At 37.1% G+C, this 13,093-nt stretch overlaps 1 long non-coding RNA gene across 1 annotated transcript in view; it reads right to left on the minus strand.

Moving 5' to 3' along the window:
• Positions 1-10,275: 10,275 nt before the first annotated feature.
• The window catches only part of LOC120540229, a 96,939-nt gene continuing 94,121 nt past the window's right edge, over positions 10,276-13,093 (minus strand). Inside the window, exon 3 of the long non-coding RNA XR_005635777.1 lies at positions 10,276-10,471. This is a non-coding gene — a long non-coding RNA (uncharacterized LOC120540229). The remainder of the gene's footprint in view (positions 10,472-13,093) is intronic.

The following is a 13,093-nucleotide window of genomic DNA, read 5'->3' on the forward strand; positions in this document are numbered from 1 at the left end:
AATCTCTTTTCGCTGTTCCATTATTTCACCAAATAATAATTTCCATTTGTTTGCGTTAATGTGATCTTTACTATCCTTTTTTTGAGACTTTAGAATTTTCGTACTTCAATTATCTCTAACCTGCTCTGCATGTGTACCGTGCAAACGTTTTTTAAATTCTTTACGACATTCTACTTTGTCATCTACTTTTTGTGGCCGTGGCTAAACCTCTTGGCACAAAGACTCGTCTCGCGGAACGTGTGTCTCTCCGAGAAAATCACATCTCGTCTCCTTCCAAGATGTTTTTTTTTTTTTATAATAGAGAGACATTATTAGCATAGTGTGTTAGATTAGTGGTCAAATCAGGCAGGCCACTCATAATTTTATGTTAAAAAACTCCATAACCTAGTGGATAGTTGGCAGTAATTCTTTGACCTATTATGTCAAAGGCCACACCTATCCACATAAAACTTTAAAAAAGAGAAGAATCTCACATTCTCACTGTCATGACAAACCTTATAACACTACATGTTGTAAGGTTAGCACTGCAAGTATCCATTTTAAACATGATAAAGCAAGCCAACCCTAAACCATTTGAGTAAGCCAATTATCTCCCATTTTGTTAAGTAGTATGGTGTTTTGGCTATACTTCGAGGCTCCATACCAACAGAAGCCCAAGCAGATCAGACATCTGTGAACTTCAAATCCATATGGGCAGGGCATAACAAGTAAAACATATTCTAAATATTACAAGGAACAATCCTCTAGAAAGAAATATGTGTATTTTCAGCATAACCACAACATCATCAGGAAAAGTAAGTTAATTATATGCAGTAGTAATATGACCAATGCATACTGTTCTTTGTGCAGACAGACACTAAAACCTCTACCAAAGATAATTTCAATCAAATTTAAACAATTTTATCCACCATTGCAAACCACCTTAACAAAAGAAGGGTACTCAATATTTATAAGAAGGGCAAAAGCTTATTATGCATGGACCATACTAAGAAAAGAAGGACAGCTATTTATCTCAATGACACCAAGAAAACTTGGTGCACCAATATACAGAGCACATTAATCTCTACATGGATTCCCTATATGCTGTGAAACAGAAGCTATACAGGTGCCGGTCATAAAATTAGAATATCATAACAAAGTTGATTTATTTCAATAATTCCATTCAAAAAGTGAAATTTGTATATTAGATTCATTCATTACACACAGACTGATGTATTTCAAATGTTTATTTCTTTTAATTTTGATGATTATAACTGACAACTAATGAAAGTCCCAAATTCAGTATCTCGGAAAATTAGAATATTGTGAAAAGGTTCAATATTGAAGACACCTGGTGCCACACTCTAATCAGCTAATTAACAAAAGCCTTTAAATGGTCTCTCAGTCTAGTTCTGTAGGCTACACAATCATGGGGAAGACTGCTGACTTGACAGTTGTCCAAAAGACGACCTTTGACACCTTGCACAAGGAGGGCAAGACACAAAAGGTCATTGCTAAAGAGGCTGGCTGTTCACAGAGCTCTGTGTCCAAGCACATTAACAGAGAGGCGAAGAGAAGGAAAAGATGTGGTAGAAAAAGTGTACAAGCAATAGGGATAACCGCACCCTGGAGAGGATTGTGAAACAAAACCCATTCAAAACTGTGGGGGAGATTCACAAAGAGTGGACTGCAGCTGGAGTCAGTGCTTCAAGAACCACCACGCACAGACGTATGCAAGACATGGGTTTCAGCTGTCGCATTCCTTGTGTCAAGCCACTCTTGAACAAGAGACAGCGTCAGAAGCGCCACGCCTGGGCTAAAGACAAAACTGCTGCTGAGTGGTCCAAAGTTATGTTCTCTGATGAAAGTAAATTTTGCATTTCCTTTGGAAATCAAGGTCCCAGAGTCTGGAGGAAGAGAGGAGAGGCACAGAATCCAAGTTGCTTGAGGTCCAGTGTAAAGTTTCCACAGTCAGTGATGGTTTGGGGTGCCATGTCATCTGCTGGTGTTGGTCCATTGTGTTTTCTGAGGTCCAAGGTCAACGCAGCCGTCTACCAGGAAGTTTTAGAGCACTTCATGCTTCCTGCTGCTGACGAACTTTATGGAGATGCAGATTTCATTTTCCAACAGGACCTGGCACCTGCACAAAGTGCCAAAACTACCAGTACCTGGTTTAAGGACCATGGTATCCCTGTTCTTGATTGGCTAGCAAACTCGCCTGACTTTAACCCCATAGAAAATCTATGGGGTATTGTGAAGAGGAAGATGCAATACGCCAGACCCAACAATTCAGAAGAGCTGAAGGCCACTATCAGAGCAACATGGGATCTCATAACACCTGAGCAGTGCCACAGACTTCCTGACTCCATGTCATGCCACATTGCTGCAGTAATCCAGGCCAAAGGAGCCCCAACTAAATATTGAGTGCTGTACATGCTCATACTTTTCATGTTCATACCTTTCAGTTGGCCAACATTTCTAAAAATCCTTTTTTTGCATTGGTTTTAACTGATATTCTAATTTTCGGAGAAACTGAATTTTGGGACTTTCATTAGTTGTCAGTTATAATCATCAAAATTAAAAGAAATAAACATTTGAAATACATCAGTCTGTGTGTAATGAATGAATCTAATATACAAGTTTCACTTTTTGAATGGGATTACTGAAATAAATCAACTTTGTCATGATATTCTAATTTTATGACCGGCACCTGTATAGTCATTAAAAAAAAATAAATAAATAAAAGCTTCTAAAACATTATAAGCTGTTACTGAGCCTCTTTTATTCTTTTCCTCTTCTCGGTATTCTGCTGTGGCAATTGGTACTGGTTTGTTACACTACTACGTCTCCCCATGGAAAGTGATATCAGAGCTATTGAGAGCCTTTGGATTTTTCAGGATTCAAGTTGCTTCTTCTTATTATGTTCAGCATACACTGATGAAATTGTAGAATGTTGAGGATAGAGAATCAGGCCAGTGGACCTGGATCATCAGAAGTGTGACTTTATCAGTTATTACCACTAATGAGTACCACATGTTCACGAGCATAGATGTTGTATGGCTCATTGATTTGCTGTTAGTATATTAGAGTTGTAGTGTGTGCACTATAAATCCATATTAAGCAAAGAGCATTATTTAAAAAATAAATGGAGTTGAAATTAACTATAGTTTGAACCTGTCAGAGCAACAGACAGACCTGTTTCAACATACAAAAGCTAACCTGAGGAAGTCTTGAATATGGTATGCAATGTATGCAATTACAGTTCAATCTGGTAAGAAAAGCAGTTTTACTCATAAGGAAAAAATTATGTCAAATCTAAATAAATCTCACATCACCTTCTCACCCTACTAGCTTAGTTTAAGTCAATTTTAGGCTAGATGAGAACAGGCCATTCAGCCCAATAAAGCGTGGAAGTCCTATCCACTTAATTCTTCTAAAAAAACATGAAGTCTAGTTTTGAAAATCTTACTAATTGAAGTCTTACTGTTCACCACTCTACTTGGTAGCTTATTCCAAGTGTCCATGGTTCTCTGTGTGTTGTTTGTGTGAGAATTTACCCTTAACAAGTTTCCAATTGTGTCTCTGTGTTCTTGATGAACTCATTTTAAAATAACCATCTCAATCCACTGTACTAATTTCCTTCAAAATTTTAAACACTTCAATCATGTCACCTCTTAATCTTCTTTTGCTTAAACTGTATAGGCTCAGCTCTTTTAATCTTTCCTCATAATCCAACCCCTGTAGCCCTGGAATCAGCCTAGTCGCTCTTCTCTGGACCTTTTCTAGCACTGCTATGTCCTTTTTGTAGCCTAGAGACCAAAACTGCACACAGTACTCAAGATGAGGCCTTACCAGTGCATTATAAAGGTTTAGCATAACCTCCTTGGACTTGTACTCCACACATCGTGCTATATAACCTAACATTCTGTTAGCCTTCTTAATGGCTTCTGAACAAGTCGATAGCATAAGGTCCACTATGACTCCTAAATCCTTCTTATAAGGTGACTCTCGATCTTCAGACCGCCCATTATGTATTCAAACCTAACATTTTTATTTCCTATGTGTAATACGTTACATTTACTGACATTAAATTTAATGTGTCATAAATCTGCCCAAGCCTGGATGCTATCCAAATCCTTCTATAATGATTTAATGGATTCCAAACTATCTGCCAATTCACCTATAATGGTATCATCTGTAAATTTAATCAGCCTGTTACTTAAATTCATATCTAAATCATTTATATATACTGTATTAAAAATAGCAGCGGCCCTAGCACTGACCCCTGTGGAACACCACTCTTAACATCGGCCAGTTCTGATGAGGTGCTTCACACCATCACCCTCTGCTTCCTGTGTCTGAACCAATTCTGCACCCATCTAAAAACATCACCCTGAACCCGCACTTCTTTTAATTTGATGCACAACCTCTCATGTGGCACCTTATCAAATGCTTTCTGAAAGTCAAGATAAATAATATCATATGCTCCAATTTGATCATATTTTTTTGTTGCTCCCTCATAGAATTTCAGAATGTTAGTAAAACATGTCCTCTCTCTTCTGCAACCATGCTGACTGTTCAGAAAAACTATTGTACTTGTCATTTGCTGCTCAATCTTATTCTTAACGATTCCTGTAATTTTCCTGTGATGCATGTTAAGCTTACTGGCCTATAGTTGCTTGGATCTGCTCAATCACCCTTTTTATATAATGGGGTATTTGCCACTTTACAGTCATTCGGAATCTCCCCAGTGTGCAGTGACTTCCTAAAAATATGTGTCAAGTGTTTATATATGTACTCACTAGCCTCCTTAAGAACACGAGGATAAACATTATCTGGTCCTAGTGATTTGCTTGATTTCAGCATATTTAATCTGAGCAGTACTTCTCCCTCTAAAATTTCTAAATCTTTCAGTACATCCTAAGTGGTCATGTTTACCACTGGGAGATTATCCACTTCCTCACTTGTGAAGACTGTCTGTATCTTTTTAATCCCCTTTCATATTTCTGATGCATTTCACCTCCTCCTTGACTGTTCTTTTGCTACTAAAGTATGGAAAGAATCTCTTGGGGTTGTCTTTCGCCTTATCTGCTATATTCCTCACCAACTGTCTTTGTGCCTCCCTAATATCCTTTTTAATGATTGCCCTCATGTTCTCATACACCCTACAATTCACTTTGACGTTATTAGTCTTATACAGCTGTTTTTTCCCTTGCAGCTTCTTTTTTAACTCACTGTGGAGTTTTTTTAAATTTCCTATTAATTCCACATTTAGGTATGTACCTGTCCTGCAATACACCTAAAACATTTTTAAACCTGCTCCACTGCTCCTTGACTGTCTCCACACTTTAAAGCTTATCAGAGTCTATCCTTCTTAGACTTTACTGCATCTGCTCAGAATTTACCCTACCAAAGTTAAACTTAACAATTTTAGTCTTTGCATCCACACTCTTACAAAACACTGAGAATATTATTATATTATTGTCACTTGACCCTAGTGGTTCAATCACCTCTACACACTCAATTTTATCTTGATTATTACAAAATACTAAATCCAAGCAAGCTTCACCTCACATTGGTGCTTTAACAAACTGCGTTAAAAATTGAAAGAAAGATTAAATAAATTATATCTAGAAATAGCTAGCACAAGGAAAGTGGATGCATGAATATGGAACTTGATAAGAGTCTTTAAACACATGCAACTGCTAACCAAGATAAAATAAGCTTATTTACAGGCAAGTAAGCTGGATGGTATTAGCAACCAATACTGTTTTTCACAATAATCCAGTAACAATAATTTCCTTGTGTAAGATTAAATACTACTACTTAATGTAGAAAACACAAAACAGAAGCAGGAAATACTTAGCTAGTTTAACTTCAAAAGGCATATCCTTCTGTCTACATTACTTAGAACCTATTGTAACAAAATCTACAGGAAAATCCAACAATATCAACATTTCCTGCTAATAAAGAACTCGGTATAAAACTGGCTTCACTTCTTAGTTAGCATGTTTTAATATTTTTTTATATACAGTATTCTACATTTTCAGCTTTTTATTCAGGATATTTATACTTAAAAAATGTTCCCTCTACACAAAATGTTCTTGCCAGTTGATTTTCCTTCTCTTAGTTATGAATAAATAAAATTATTAAGTTACTAACTCCAACCATAATACAGAAAACCTTAACAACAACATTTATTTATATAGCACATTTTCATACAAAAAATGTAGCTCAAAGTGCTTTACATAATAAAAAATTGAAAAATAAAAGACAAAGTGAGAAAATAAAATAAGACAACATTAATTAACATAGATTTAATTTATGTTAATTAATTTAATAGATTCTATTAACACATTTCCATGGCACTGAAAAGTAGACAATGGGAGGAATATAATAAAATATATTTTTTATTAAGTATTCATTATTCAAAACATTTGATTTCTATATTTTTAGGATTTATTCAATCCTTCATTGTTGTCAAACAAAAAATGATCCAGTAGGCCAATATGTTAAACTGTTACTCCAATTTGGCTTAGCAGTGGGCTTTAATTTGTGTATGAGTGTGCCCAGCAATGGAATGGTACATTATCTTGAGTTGCATTTTTTCTTATGCCAAATGTTGCCAGGATAGTCATTACAAATTACTCTGAACTGTAACAGGTGAGACACAAAATGGATATTGCAAGTACACAACATTGTTTTTCTTAGTGTTATTCCTATTGATGTTTATTTGTGAGGTATGGTCTCTGCTCCTATGATTTTAATAAGCCAAGAAGTTTATATGCATCATCCATTTCAGCAGTTGGAACAAAAAGCTGCAGCTATTATAGCTATGAACTAAGTGTCTAGAACTCTTTTGTCAAATGACACATATTAAACTTTACAACTTGCTGCAATTTGTCACAAATGATAACTAAGTTCCATTCTTCTTAGAATACAACAGATTGGTTTCACTGGAGACAGGAAAGTCATTGCCAGAGTAGTGGCAGTACAATGGTGTGGAGTCTTTTTTGATAGTTTGGACTGCATTAGCATTTGAAGGTTCTGGGAAATTTGAACAGATTTTTGTTCAGGTGTGCTCCTTCATAACAGCAATGTACTCACACTGGGGAAATCCCTAAAGTCTGGAAGTTAGAAACTTTTAACTTATTGTATGAAAAGGGTGACTAGGCTGAGCCAAGCAACTGTAGGCCAGTAACTTTAATATGCATCACGGGTAAATTAATAGAAAGCAATTATCAAGTTAAAGATCAGACAGCACATGTCTAGATCAAGGTGTACTAGTAAATAGTCAGCAGTACTTTAGCTAGGAAAAATTGTGTTGGAAAAAACCATAACACAAGAAAGGTGCATATGATATTATTTAATATGATTTTCAGAAGGCATTTGATAAGACATGAAAAGTTAGTGATCAAACTAAAAGAAGTGGAAATTCAAGGCATGGTGTATAGGTGAGTACAAAACTGGCCAAACATTGGAAGCAAAGGACTATGGTGGGGAAAACCTTTTCAGAATTCAGGGATTACTTTGGATTAGATTAGATTCCCAAATGGAGATTAAAATGCATACTGCAGCAGAAACTCAATGTACAATATAAGACAATAGAATAAAAACATGTAATATGATAAATATAATGCTAAACTAACTGCACCAGATCGTGTCTGTACTATTTTCCTATTGCTTTAGGCTTGAGAGGGACATCAGGAGGAAGCACTGAACTTGCCTAATGAAAGTATGCATAAAATATCCCCAGAAGTGCCTCTTATTGAACTATGGGGAATTAATCTGTGGCTAAAAATACTCCAAGAAAGTGTCTCCTGTAGAGGAAAGCAAGAATTGTTCATGATTGTATTCAAGTGGTGTCCCTCTGGGATCAGTGCTGGGGCCACTGATCTTTTCAAAATGCTTGAACCATCTGCAAAAAATGGTTAAGTGTGCAGATGATAGCAAACTAGATAGAACAACAGATAATATAGAATCAGATAAATTGTTGTAGTAGCATTTGGACAGTATACAGGCTTGGGCAGATTTGTAACAAATAAATATAAGGCAAGATCAGAATACACAACAGGAAACTTCAAAGTACACCTATGATAAGGATCTAGAAGTCATGTTGGACTCATCACTGTCTACATCAAGACAGTGAACAGATGTATGTGATCAAGAAGGCTAATAGGATGTGTTAGGTTATTCAGTATGATCCATGGAGTACAGTATAAGGGGCATTATGCTTAATCTACACTAGTGAGGTCTCGTGCAGAACTGTGTACAGTTTTGGTCTCCATCCAAAAAGACATAAAGGCAATAGAGAAATTTCAAAGGAGATTCCAGGACTATGAGTTATGAGCTATGATGAAAGACTGAAGGAGTTGAACCTTTTCTGCTTAAGCAAATGGAGCTCAAGTGGTGACATGAACAAAGTTGTTCACAACATTTAAAATTATGAAGGGAATTAGTGCAATGGATTCTAGCTGTTAAATTCTTCAAAACATGGGGACAAGGTTATAAACTTGTTAATAGCAGATTTTACACATGTTTTAGAAAGACTTGTTTACACAAAGACCTAAAGATACAGTACATGAAATAAATTGTCCAGTAGTGTGGTGGAAAGTAGGACTTCAGGGCTTCTCAGATTTCAACTTAATGTTATATTGAAACACTCAGTTGAATCACATCAATGAGCTTTTTGGGCAGAATGCCCTGTTCTTGTCTAGATTGTTCTAATATTCTAATCACTGCTAAAGCCTGCAAAACCGTTTAGCTGACATAAGTGCAACTTTACATAAACAAAAATAATATGTTTGGGAACCTTTCTTATGACATTATCATACATATATAACATCTAGTATGCAAAATAAGCATTGGGTAACTCCAAAATGTTTTTGTCATACAATGTTTAAGACAAGAGGTTTTCAAACTCAGTCCCGGGGACACTTTGTGGCTGTAAGTTTTTGTTCGAACCAACTTGTTGTTAATTTGACTCCTAGTCTTATTAAGATGGCTATTATTTCATAGTTTCTGTGTTTTAAGGTCAGTATTGAAATTACAAAACTAGATTTGGTAAATCTTTATTAGAATGTACCAAGCATTTATGTATATTACATGGGGATAATTTAGTGTTTTTAATTTTGTTGTTTTTTTTTTAAGATTTTCCTCATCATGCATTTAATCCTGCTTTTCTAAATGTTCAGATTATGTAATCCATTATTTATTAATGAGCATGTTAGTAGGTCTGATGTTGAAGTAGTAGTTTCCTCGGGTGTCTGCTCTGTTCATTAGCTATTTTTATTAGAATTATAGGAGAAAAACACATTAAAAAGGAAAATTAATAGGAAAATAACAATAGGGAGTCTAGCGTTAAAAGATATAGCAAAAATAGAAATATTTGTAAGGGTAAAAATCACAGGGTTGGTGCTTTTCAGAATGCAGAATAAGAGAAGAGAAAACAAGGGCTGCTAGTTAAATGAAAGCAATAAAAGGTAAAAATTACTCTGTTTGTGAAACTGATTGGACAAAAAAACCTGTACCCTATGGTAGCCAGGACTGAGTTTGATAACCACTGTTCTGGACTGGTGAATCAAACAAATCTAATTTCTTGGCTATGACCCCTAAACATTCTTTTGGAAAAAATATGGGAGAATTTGCCAATGGTTAAGCAAGGGGGTGCATTTTATGTTGTGTGGTTGTCAGTGATATATGAAATACTGTGTGCGTAGAAGCAAGAATAGGTACAACTAAATTCAAAAATGTCTACCCATCGTAAGACTGATAATTGTTAGCTTTGATGTGCTACATTGTCTCCCTGAGTTGAAGCAAAGATGTGGGATACAAAAGTCTGGTTACTTTTCACTAAACACTCAAAGGCTGGAGTGATGGAGGATTTGCAAGAAAAAAAATTTTTGAGGGAAGAATTAAAACTTTTTGATTTGTTCATTTGATATGACAACAGTTAATTCAGATTAATTTGAGTGAGATTACAGGAAACTTATAGACATTCAGATACTGAGATCAACTCTTTCATGAAAAATCTGCACCCAGTTGTGACTTCGATGTAGACTGAAATGGAACATTTGGAACAACTTGGATGGAAATCCTAGTATCACTGTTACGCTGCAGATGCAGGACGTCAATGAAATACATTCCAACATCCACCTTAATCGTTTTAGTCTGTGTTTCCTTCTGGTTGCTATGTCTCTGTCGTTTCAAAAGATGGCACATCAAAAACATTTGTAATAATAAAATGCATTGTATTTGTCATTTCAACAGATGGGGGTTGCCAGTTCCTGAAAATATTTCTAGAGCAATGAAAGCTGATAAGCTGCATAATTGTGCTGTGGACCAGCCCAATGAGTGGCCATGCCGACTTCCGTCTTTCCCCTTGGAGTTTTGGCGTTGCTGACAATTGTCATTTCACCTTAAGAGTTTTGCTGATGTCAAAGTCCGGGTAGAGAGGGTCTTCTCCACTTTTATGTGGCCGGCAGCACATTTCCTTTGAAAATAGAACCAAAAAAGCACACACTATCAAATCAAACACTTTCCCCACACAATGCATTCAAAAATAGCCCAATCTGGCATGAAACCTGCACCTCTGGTAACCAAATGCTAAATATTAACACTGATTTTACGACTCCCATACCAAATGGCATACTTGAATGCATTGCATGGTGTACTGCAAATGTTAACTCTGAGGTCTACATCGATTGCTTACATTTCAACCAGTCTTAGACGGATAGCACAGTTAGTACATTTTTTAAAAGTCATAATAAACATTGTAATGTAAGTAGGTGTAATGGTACAGATTCTACTCCATATAAATTTTTGCAGGAAACAGGGGAATGGCAAATTGTATGTTTAACACTCACTTTGGCGACAAATGTCTAGTGATGTAGCCTGATAAAATTATATTTTTTCCATGAGGAGCAAGGTTCACAGCAAACCTTTGAAACCCTTAAATGCAATTTAGTGGGCAGTGTGGCAAATTGTGGAGCACCCTATACTCGATTCTGGTACCTCAACTACTACTGCATGATACTGAATGTTATATTGCTAGATTTAAATCTAAGATACTTAACTGCCCTTGTGGATTTTTCTGTAGTGTTTTGTGTAAGATATAAACGTATAGTTTAAGATATTCGGGCAGCTACAGTTCAGGTGTCCCTGTTGGCTTTCCTGTGTTGACACTTACCTGGGCTCAAAAAAGGGGTGGAAATGGGCATATCTGGATTCACTTCCTTTTTCACTTACTTTAAGTCAAAAACATTTATAAAAGTAATATCTCCTTTCATTGTGATTATCTTATTTGTGATATAGTTTACTTGAAAGTTGAATGCTGCTGCATATTCCACACCAAGTGAAAGAACGAACCTTCAAAAGAACTTAAGGTTCACCGATGGAAGCCACAGAGGTTCAGTCATTCACTGTACAGTACTTCTCTCGCCAGCAGTTGTGGCCATAGACATAGAATTACTAGATGCCACATGACCATCAGCATCATACATCAACGTCATCGCCAGGAGCAGCAGGGGAGCTATGCACTTCAGCTCTTCCTTTAATACCATCTAACCCCACAGACAGGTGACCAAACTGTCAGACACAGGACATCCACACTCCACCTGCCTTTGGATCAAGGACTTCCTGAGTGATCGCACTCAGAGGGTTAGAGTGGGCCCCTACTTCTCCACACCCATCAGCCTCAGCACTGGCTCCCCACAGGGCTGTGTGCTGAGCCCCCTTCTCTATACCCTCTACACTCATGATTGCATTCCTGCCAACTACAGTAACACCATTGTTAAGTTAGCCGATGATACCATGCTACTAGGGCTCATCTCTTGGGGGGCTGGTGTGAGTCTGCCTACAGGGATGAAGTGGAGTGGTTGACAACATGGTGTTGGAATAACAACTTGCTCCTAAATACAGCCAAGACCAAGAAGCTCATTGTGGACTTCAGGAAGAAGGCAGACAACATCCAGCCACTCATCATCAGTGGGGACTGTGTGGAGAGGGTTTCAGACTTACGCTTCTTGGGAGTCACCATTAGGGAGGACTTGACTTGGGGAACACACACTGCTGAGGTAGTGAAGAAGGCCCAAAAGAGACTTTGCTTCCTGAGGGTGCTCAGAAAGAACAACATCCATAAGCAACTGTTGATGTCCTTTTACCACTGCACAGTAGAGAGCATCCTGGTCTACTGTCTCTGTGCGTGGTTCTCCAGCTGCACAGTAGCACAGAAGAAAGAGCTCCACAGGGTCATTAAGGCCGCCCAGCGGATAGTCGGCTGTCCTCTCCCCTCACTAGAAGAACTACATAATTCCTGTTGCCTCAGGAACGTCAAGAAAATTCTTCAGGACCCATTCATTACACTCAGGACATGCATTGTTTGAACGCCTGCCTTCAGGCAGACGTTTCAGATCCATAAATTCTAAGACAAATAAAGACTGAGAAACAGTTTCTATCCTTCAGCTATCACCATGCTGAATGCTGCTAAGTGGTTAATCTGACCAAGTGCACCTTCATTCTAAGTTAACAGTAGATAAGGGACAAGTGCAATATAATGTATGTATGTATGTATGAGTGGAAAACATTGTTCTGCTGCTATGGACAATTTTGGATACTTATTTTATTCCCTTATTTTAGTTGTAACTTGAGTAATTGTGTTTTATTTTTGTTTTATTTTTTTTTATGCACTGGAAAATTGCACCTAAAAATTTTGCTGTACAACGTCTCATTGCTACAATGACAATAAAGATTTTGATTTGATTTGATATTTCGAGTGGCACTGCTGTGGAGGGAAGTAACGGATAAAGATGCCTCACGCATGTGCTGCTTGGGATTATACAAATGGCTGTACGCTCCAAACCAGATCCTGGGGATCACATTTCATAGGTAAGGCTGAACAATTGTTTTGGTTATATTTGGCCATCAGAAAATCCTGTTTTATAATCTTAACTTTAGCTACGCCAGGCTAAGCTACCAAAGCTATGCATTTATGTGCTCAAGTGAGCCTCCAAACACCATTTTGGCTAAACGTAATTATTCACTAACTATGTAGATTGTTGTTAGCTGTTAACATTTCTCAAACTTTGAAAGTTTCCCAAAGAAATCTACCTCAGGA

This window comes from Polypterus senegalus, chromosome 1 (assembly GCF_016835505.1).
Source record: "Polypterus senegalus isolate Bchr_013 chromosome 1, ASM1683550v1, whole genome shotgun sequence".
Taxonomy (NCBI): domain Eukaryota; kingdom Metazoa; phylum Chordata; class Cladistia; order Polypteriformes; family Polypteridae; genus Polypterus; species Polypterus senegalus.